This window comes from Schistocerca serialis, chromosome 1, assembly GCF_023864345.2.
Source record: "Schistocerca serialis cubense isolate TAMUIC-IGC-003099 chromosome 1, iqSchSeri2.2, whole genome shotgun sequence".
NCBI classification, from domain to species: domain Eukaryota; kingdom Metazoa; phylum Arthropoda; class Insecta; order Orthoptera; family Acrididae; genus Schistocerca; species Schistocerca serialis.
The window spans coordinates 55,725,082-55,734,965 of NC_064638.1; the positions used below are offsets into that span (position 1 = coordinate 55,725,082).

The following is a 9,884-nucleotide window of genomic DNA, read 5'->3' on the forward strand; positions in this document are numbered from 1 at the left end:
TCTTAACAAAATATTATCCGTACACTACTTACTATTCCACTGTGCAACATACCGCAAAACGGTTAAATCTTTCTTAAAGGTCTAAAAGGGAGCTACATTGAACTTACACAGAAAAAGTGGGGACTAAAAGGACTTGTTGCTACAAAACATGATTTCTAAATAGAATTTCTGATCCAATACTACGAAAAAATTCGCAAAAGAGCTTCTGTAAAGTTTGGGAGGTAGGATACGAGGTACTGGCAGAAGTAAAGCTGTGAGGACGGGGCGAGAGTCGTGCTTGGGTAGCTCAGTTGGTAGAGCACTTGCCCGTGAAAGGCAAAGGTCCCGAGTTCGAGTCTCGGTCCGGCACACAGTTTTAATCTGCCAGGAAGTATCATACGGAGCTGCTGATTCATGATAACGCACGTCCCCACATCGAAAATGTCGTAATGTACAAGTCACGCCAAGGTAAGTGGGAGCCACTTGAACACCCGGACTGTAGTACTGCTCTCATCCCGATGGATTATCACGCCAGCGCTCTCTTAAAATAAGACCTTGGCAAATCAGCTGTACCTGTCGGAGGATGTGTATCAGGTAGTTACGGACTTCGTCAACCAGCAGACTTGTTGTTTTAGCTAACGGTTATCTCCGGTCTGATGCGTCGGTGGGATGATTTCCTGAATGCCCACGGCGATTTTTCCTCATCGGCATACCGATTCTAGACTGTACGGCATTTGTGGCAAAAGAGCTACTAATTAGTAGCTCACTTGCCACAAAGAACTAGAATGGCCCTGTCAAAAATATAATAACCGTTTCTATGTTAATATGGGAGTCCATTACACTTTCAATTGAAGGAGTCCAAAAACGCTAAAATCAGTCTTACAAAACCCAATAATGCGGGCGCTTGTCATCATCACCAATATTATTTCCAGGGCAGGCTCACAACAATGAGAAAATCGCGCGACGTGGCTCTGCCGTTGGTTAGCACCTGTCTGCTTTGAGAGCTCAAGTCATCCGGGCGTGTGTCGGAGTTCTTCTAGAGGAATACAGTGATTACAGAGTTTGCTGTCGTTCTTAGCACTTAGAAGTTAAATAAGGTTTTGAAAGAAGGTTAACTGTTGAAGAGAAGCAGACTTGTGACGAAAAACAATGGAGGTAAGCGACCAATCCATATTCAGCCATCATAACAAGTCCACGCTGAAATCTGATACTTTAGGCAACAATTTCAAAAGCTGCTACTACTGAATGCTGTGTGTGCTAATGAGAGTAAGTGAATCCGAGCATTGTCGAAACCACTTCCAAAGTTTATACGCGTATTTCCTTAGTATTTTAGCTTGGGAGTCTCCTGTGAATCGTGCATCACTCAGCTTCGACACATATGCTCCGCAAACCGCTTTACGGTGTGTGGCACAGAGTGTTTCAGCACTTCTGCCTTCCTTTTTGTATTCGCACGTGGAACAGGGAAGGTCTCCTGTAAACAAATCATCGTAACGAATCCAGTTGTTCTGATTTCCCAGTATTTAGCATTTCGTGAGAATATGTTGCCCATCGTTCTTCGACATGTATGCTCTTGAAATTTCTGCAGTACCTTCTTCGTGATGTACAACATCTTGTGGCGTCTGCGACTAGAGTACGTATTTTGAGCATACCGTAACGTTCTCGCGACAACTCGAGAATCCTTCGACGAAACGTACCGACCTTAGTTGAATCTTCTCACTCACTTATATTACTCAAATCAGACAAAGGCTCCAGAGTGATAAGCAATTCTAAAAAATCTGTCGAACAAAATTTTTGTAAGCCACTTCTCTCGTGAATGAATTACAGTAATACTGGCCTGCAATTATGTGCATGCAGCCGACGACCCCTCTTGAATACGGTAATGCCTTGCACTTCTTTTCCAATCGCTTGATACGAGTAATCTGTGTAGAATGTCGCACTGTCTCATGCATCAACAACGTGCTTCCTCTGATGAACGATTTCTGTTGATTTCGTATTTCGTGGTCGCTTGTTTCAAAACTAGCTCTTCGGAATTTGTGCGATGATTCAAAGGAGCAATAATTGTTAAGCTTCGTGGCGTAATATTTTGGGACAGTCAAATACAGCAATTCGACCTTTATTGTATTCTATTTTTGGGCCAGTAGGGCAAACGCAGCAACTAATTAGAAAACTTCGATCCTTTAACCGGACTTGCGATGAACACACACACATTCAGTGGATCTACACTTACGATGCTCTCAGCTTGAGCCTCATGAGACTGACAAAACGAGCAGCGGATACCACTCCGCTAAACCACGTGAAACTAGCGTAGATGCAGCAATCGAGAGTGCGCGCTGCTAAATTTTAACTCCAGTTCAGGTGTGTGCATGTTCCTACAAGCAGTAAATATACGGTAGAAGGAAACAGGTCTGTTAAACGGCTCATCTGCAACCCTCCGACCCTTCGCTATCTTAGATTAATTCTTCGGGATATATGCTAAGCAAAACAGATCGCCTTATATCCGTTGTCAATCGAATTAAATTTTTTAGAGAATCAAGAGAGATCGATTTCGATTTGTTTTGCGTTCGTAGCGTGAATGTAAAACTGCAGTAGTAAAACAAGCATCCCAATTAAATTACGTGTTTTGTCTCTACGTACGAACCTATTTGTCTGATTACCATTAAGTCCTTTATGCTCAGTACGCATGAAGGTGAAAGTGAATTAAAATATGTGGTTATTTTAGGAATAAATAGTTAGAAAATAATCCCAGATACGGAATTATTTTCGCTATTGCCTCTCATTATCGCAAGTTACTGTTCCACTACTTAGAACCATTCATTATGTGGTACGGAATTGAAGTGTTTCGTAGGACAGCGTTCATACTGAATGTCATTATCATCTTAGCATTAACTTTACCATTGAAGTTTATCTTAACATTTTATTGAAGTTTACATGTTCAGTAAAGTATGTATTACATAAGTTTTCTTTAGCATTTGAAGGTAAAGACAGTGCACCGTGCATGTCGCCATGGGATGCACGTATTAATCTTCCTCCATTCCGCAGGATTTTGCATCTAAGTACGAGATATAAGATGACAATTTATATTTTAACAACTTGTTTGCATGTTTCTGAAACTACTATCTTCAGTATTCTTATTCGGATACAACGATATATCAATGTGGTGTCACCGCCAGACACCACACTTGCTACGTGGTAGCCTTTAAATCGGCCGCGGTCCGGTAGTATACGTCGGACCCGCGTGTCGCCACTATCAGTGATTGCAGACCAAGCGCCGTCACACGGCAGGTCTAGAGAAACTTCCTAGCACTCGCCCCAGTTGTACAGCCGACTTTGCTAGCGATGGTTCACTGATAAAATACGCTCTCATTTGCCGAGACGATAGTTAGCATAGCCTTCAGCTACGTCATTTGCTACGACCTAGCAAGGCACCATTATCAATTGCTATTTATCTTGTGATGCATGTACCGTCAGAGCGATGTTCACCAATTATGGATTAAAGTTAAGTATTCCAGCAGCTACGTACTTTTCTTGATAGTATAATTACTTTACCTGTTCCAGATTTCACGCCAGCCTGCGTGAGCTAAACGCGCGCCTTTCGGCTTCCTCCAAACCCCGTTGATTGGCTCCTGCCAATCCACAACAGACAATGTTCCTCAGTCAGATGCAGTCGCTTGCCCTATTTCAAAGGAAACTTCTCGGCCTGCAAGATCCGGGCACTCACAAAGGGTTGGATCATTGGTAGCTGGGAGGTCCAATGTCAGGCGTGTTATGGAGACCCTTAGGGATATGGCTGCCAAGGAAGGGAAGAAAGCCCGTGTGCATACCCGGTGGGGCCAATCCTGATGTGGAACGGGTCCTTCCGGCTGCCATGAAGAGCACAGGGTGGAGCCAACTGCAGGTAGCTAATAGAAAGTACTGATGTTCTAATCGTTATAGGTACTTAAAATTATGCTTGGGCGACATTTTTTGCGAAGAACCTAACGGTGTTCAGAAAGGATAGGCTAAATACAGGTGGCAGTCGCGTGTTTGTTGCTGTTAGAAGCAGTTTATCTTGTACCGAAATGGAAGTAGATAGTTCCTGTGAGTTAGTATGGGTACATGTCATTCTTGACAACCGGATAAAATAATAACTGGATCGTTTTACTGACCTCCCAGCTGAAATAATACACTTGCTGAAAGGTTGAAACAAAACTTCAGTCTAATTTCAAACACGTACCCGACTCACACTGTTATAGTTGGTGGTGACTTTAACTTGCCCTCGATGTGTTGGTGAAAATACGTGTTTAAATCCGAAGGTATCCATGAAACATCATGCGAAATTGTGCTAAACGCATTCTCTGAAAATTATTTCAAGTAATTAGTTGACCAACCTACTAGAATCCTAAATGATTGTAAAAACACTGTTGATCTCTTAGGAGCAGATTATCCTGAGCGAGTAACGAGCATCAAAACAGATACAGCAATCAGTGAACACAGGGTTGTTGTAGCGAGCCTAAGGACCTTAACTCCAAAAGCCACTAAAAATACTTCTATTCAAACAACCAGATAAAATTCGCTTCACTGTTTCCTGAGAGACAATTTCCATTCCTCCTTAATTAACTATGTAACCTGATATAGCTTGAATTCAAACAAATAGTATCGACAGCAATTGAAAGATTTATACCAATCAAATTAAAAAACGACTACACAAACCAGATCGTAACACCGCTGCAGAAAAAACGAAAAAGTATGCCAAACTTAAACGGACGCAAAACACCCAAAATTGCCGATCTTTTACAAAAGCTCGAAATTTAGTGCGGATATCAACATGAAATGCTTTTATTACTTACCATAAAGGACCTTTGTCTCGAAACCTGGTAGAAAATCCAAAGAGATTTTGCTCGTATGTTATGTACGTAGCGAGAAGGCACAATCTGCGCTTTCTTGCGCGATAACAAAGGAAATAATATCGATGACAGTACTAGCAATGCGGATTTGCTAAACAAAGCTCTCCGAAATTCCTTCAACAAAGAAGACGTATCAAATATTTCATAATTTGAATCAAGAACAGCTGCCAACAAGAATAATTTTGCATTAAATGCCCTCGGAGTAGTGAAGCAACTCAAATCATTTAATAAAAGCAAGTTTTACGGTCCGGAATGTATGTGAATTAAGTTCCTATGAGAGTACGCTGATGCAATAGCTTCACAATTAACAATATAAACAGCAGCTCGCTCGTCGAAAGATCCGTACACAAGGACAGGAAAATTTCACAGGTCACACTAATACTCTAGAACGGCAATAGGAGTAATCCACTAAATTACAGAACCCTAGCATTAACGTCGATATGCAGTCGGATTTTGGAACATATATTGTGATCAAACCTTTACCTCGAAGATTTAAAACACATCGTTCTTATGAAACAGAAGTAGCTGTATACTCAAAGATGTGTTGAGTGGAATCTACAAAGGATTTCGTATTGATTCCGTTTTTCTAGATTTCCATAATGTAACTGGGTGATGTCTTTTGATGCTAGTCAATTGTCAGGATGAGCATTACTGCAAAGGGCATTTGATTCCAAAACATTATGTCAGGATGAAAAACACTAAATAAATTACTTTTCCTCTCTTAACAACACGTGGGCATGGTGGGTTCTTCCTTGGCTCGGGTATGAGGTAGAATGAAACAGCATTTTACATAAGATAACTTTTATTGAAGATTTGTACAATGGTTTCCTTACTGGATTGTTCTGGCTGGGAGAGTGGCAGCTGTGTCGTTTGCGAAGCCTCTGCTGTGTGAGCGGCGGCGTCTGATTATGCCTGGCGGTGTGTATCTCGTGTCGGTGTTTCGCCCAGTTGACTGGAGACACGCATCGTGAGGTGGCCCGTTTAATTATTGAGAACGAAGTCGTGAATTGGATAGTGATACCTCGGATGCAGCTTTACTGTATGATTACATGATGATGGCGTCCTCTTGGGTAAAATATTCCGGAGGTAAAATAGTCCCCCATTCGGATCTCCGGGCGGGGACTACTCAAGAGGATGTCGTTATCAGGAGAAAGAAAACTGGCGTTCTACGGATCGGAGCGTGGAATGTCAGATCCCTTAATCGGGCAGGTAGGTTAGAAAATTTAAAAAGGGAAATGGATAGGTTGAAGTTAGATATAGTGGGAATTAGTGAAGTTCGGTGGCAGGAGGAACAAGACTTCTGGTCAGGTGACTACAGGGTTATAAACACAAAATCAAATAGGGGTAATGCAGGAGTAGGTTTAATAATGAATAGGAAAATAGGAATGCGGGTAAGCTACTACAAACAGCATAGTGAACGCATTATTGTGGCCAAGATAGATACGAAGCCCACACCTACTACAGTAGTAGAAGTTTATATGCCAACTAGCTCTGCAGATGACGAAGAAATTGAAGAAATGTATGATGAAATAAAAGAAATTATTCAGATTGTGAAGGGAGACGAAAATTTAATAGTCATGGGTGACTGGAATTCGAGTGTAGGAAAAGGGAGAGAAGGAAACGTAGTAGGTGAATATGGATTGGGGGACAGAAATGAAAGAGGAAGCCGCCTGGTAGAATTTTGCACAGAGCACAACATAATCATAGCTAACACTTGGTTTAAGAATCATGAAAGAAGGTTGTATACATGGAAGAACCCTGGAGATACTAAAAGGTATCAGATAGATTATATAATGGTAAGACAGAGATTTAGGAACCAGGTTTTAAATTGTAAGACATTTCCAGGGGCAGATGTGGACTCTGACCACAAGCTATTGGTTATGACCTGTAGATTAAAACTGAAGAAACTGCAAAAAGGTGGGAATTTAAGGAGATGGGACCTGGATAAACTAAAAGAACCAGAGGTTGTACAGAGATTCAGGGAGAGCATAAGGGAGCAATTGACAGGAATGGGGGAATTAAATACAGTAGAAGAAGAATGGGTAGCTTTGAGGGATGAAGTAGTGACAGCAGCAGAGGGTCAAGTAGGTAAAAAGACGAGGGCTAGTAGAAATCCTTGGGTAACAGAAGAAATATTGAATTTAATTGATGAAAGGAGAAAATATAAAAATGCAGTAAGTGAAACAGGCAAAAAGGAATACAAACGTCTCAAAAATGAGATCGACAGGAAGTGCAAAATGGCTAAGCAGGGATGGCTAGAGGACAAATGTAAGGATGTAGAGGCCTATATCACTAGGGGTAAGATAGATACCGCCTACAGGAAAATTAAAGAGACCTTTGGAGATAAGAGAACGACTTGTATGAATATCAAGAGCTCAGATGGCAACCCAGTTCTGAGCAAAGAAGGGAAAGCAGAAAGGTGGAAGGAGTATATAGAGGGTCTATACAAGGGCGATGTACTTGAGGACAATATTATGGAATTGGAAGAGGATGTAGATGAAGATGAAATGGGAGATATGATACTGCGTGAAGAGTTTGACAGAGCAATGAAAGACCTGAGTCGAAACAAGGCCCCCGGAGTAGACAATATTCCATTGGAACTACTGACGGCCGTGGGAGAGCCAGTCCTGACAAAACTCTACCATCTGGTGAGCAAGATGTATGAAACAGGCGAAATACCCTCAGACTTCAAGAAGAATATAATAATTCCAATCCCAAAGAAAGCAGGTGTTGACAGATGTGAAAATTACCGAACTATCAGCTTAATAAGTCACAGCTGCAAAATACTAACACGAATTCTTTACAGACGAATGGAAAAACTAGTAGAAGCCAACCTCGGGGAAGATCAGTTTGGATTCCGTAGAAACACTGGAACACGTGAGGCAATACTGACCTTACGACTTATCTTAGAAGAAAGATTAAGGAAAGGCAAACCTACGTTTCTAGCATTTGTAGACTTAGAGAAAGCTTTTGACAATGTTGACTGGAATACTCTCTTTCAAATTCTAAAGGTGGCAGGGGTAAAATACAGGGAGCGAAAGGCTATTTACAATTTGTACAGAAACCAGATGGCAGTTATAAGAGTCGAGGGGCATGAAAGGGAAGCAGTGGTTGGGAAGGGAGTAAGACAGGGTTGTAGCCTCTCCCCGATGTTGTTCAATCTGTATATTGAGCAAGCAGTAAAGGAAACAAAAGAAAAATTCGGAGTAGGTATTAAAATTCATGGAGAAGAAATAAAAACTTTGAGGTTCGCTGATGATATTGTAATTCTGTCAGAGACAGCAAAGGACTTGGAAGAGCAGTTGAATGGAATGGACAGTGTCTTGAAAGGAGGATATAAGATGAACATCAACAAAAGCAAAACAAGGATAATGGAATGTAGTCTGATTAAGTCGGGTGATGCTGAGGGAATTAGATTAGGAAATGAGGCACTTAAAGTAGTAAAGGAGTTTTGCTATTTGGGGAGCAAAATAACTGATGATGGTCGAAGTAGAGAGGATATAAAATGTAGGCTGGCAATGGCAAGGAAAGCGTTTCTGAAGAAGAGAAATTTGTTAACATCCAGTATTGATTTTAGTGTCAGGAAGTCATTTCTGAAAGTATTCGTATGGAGTGTAGCCATGTATGGAAGTGAAACATGGACGATAAATAGTTTGGATAAGAAGAGAATAGAAGCTTTCGAAATGTGGTGCTACAGAAGAATGCTAAAGATTAGATGGGTAGATCACATAACTAATGAGGAAGTATTGAATAGGATTGGGGAGAAGAGAAGTTTGTGGCACAACTTGACCAGAAGAAGGGATCGGTTGGTAGGACATGTTCTGAGGCATCAAGGGATCACCAATTTAGTATTGGAGGGCAGCGTGGAGGGTAAAAATCGTAGAGGGAGACCAAGAGATGAATACACTAAGCAGATTCAGAAGGATGTAGGTTGCAGTAGGTACTGGGAGATGAAAAAGCTTGCACAGGATAGAGTAGCATGGAGAGCTGCATCAAACCAGTCTCAGGACTGAAGACCACAACAACAACAACCTCGGATGTGGCGTCCCAGTGTTTCTCTTCTCTATGCAGCCGCGTGTGTCAGAGTTGTGCGAGGGCCAGCGTCCTGGACTCGAACAACAGACTCCAGCTTGCCAGTCTTCGGCTGTCAGATCTTCATCACCAGCTCACAGGTGACTGCTGATGTGAGGCCGTCTCCTTCCCGTCCTCACGAGTCACCCGGGTACGTAAAAATCAGTCTTCAAATACCTTCTGACTTCTGTCTTCTGGCGGCAAGGCTGCTGCTTGCTATTCCATTACAGCGGCGGACTTGGTGCTTCTGTGTACGATGTAGTCTATTCCTGCATGACGGTCTTCAGCACCGACTGAACTGTACTGGAACTGAACTCGAACCGAAACTGAACTGCAAACTACTACTGTCTGGCCCACTGCGTCTCGCGTATTTATTCACTTCAGTTCACTAGAGGTGAATGACTTCACGGTCATTGCCTCTTCTTGAAAAGCTTCTCGAAGAATCTTCTTAACGTCGGTCACTGGCTCTTGGAATGTAGGCGAGGGCCTTTGATCACATGTGACAATTGAGAAACACGTGAGCCGGTCGGGTGATGCCCTGGCGGCTGAATCTACAGCTTCCGCTTATGTGGGGAGGGCGATGGCTTCTCCTGAACGTGTCGACTTCACGGTCATTGCCTCTGCTGCACTGCGCGCTATTTGCCAGTGTGTAACTCTTCTAAACTAAACTAAGTTTTTCATTTTTTTTCTAATTTCTACTTCACTTCACATTGATTTCACTAATTTATTTACCTATCTTAAGTACCACTCAACAAGAAGGCTTTTGACACCGTACTTCACAAGTGGCTTGTAATCAAATAGCGTGCTTACTTGATATGGCCTCACTTATGCAAGTGGATACTTGTTTTTCTGTCAGAGAAGTCACAGTTCGTAGTAGACCGAGCGAGACTGTGCAGTGGTTAGCACACTGGACTCACATTCGGGAGGACGACAGTTCAAACTCGCGTTCGG

At 42.2% G+C, this 9,884-nt stretch overlaps 1 non-coding gene across 1 annotated transcript; it reads left to right on the forward strand.

Annotated features, from left to right (window-relative positions):
- Positions 1–274: 274 nt before the first annotated feature.
- On the forward strand, positions 275–349 carry Trnas-uga (transfer RNA serine (anticodon UGA)). Its single transcript has one exon. It is a non-coding gene; the product is annotated as a tRNA-Ser (tRNA).
- The last annotated feature ends 9,535 nt before the right edge of the window (positions 350–9,884 follow it).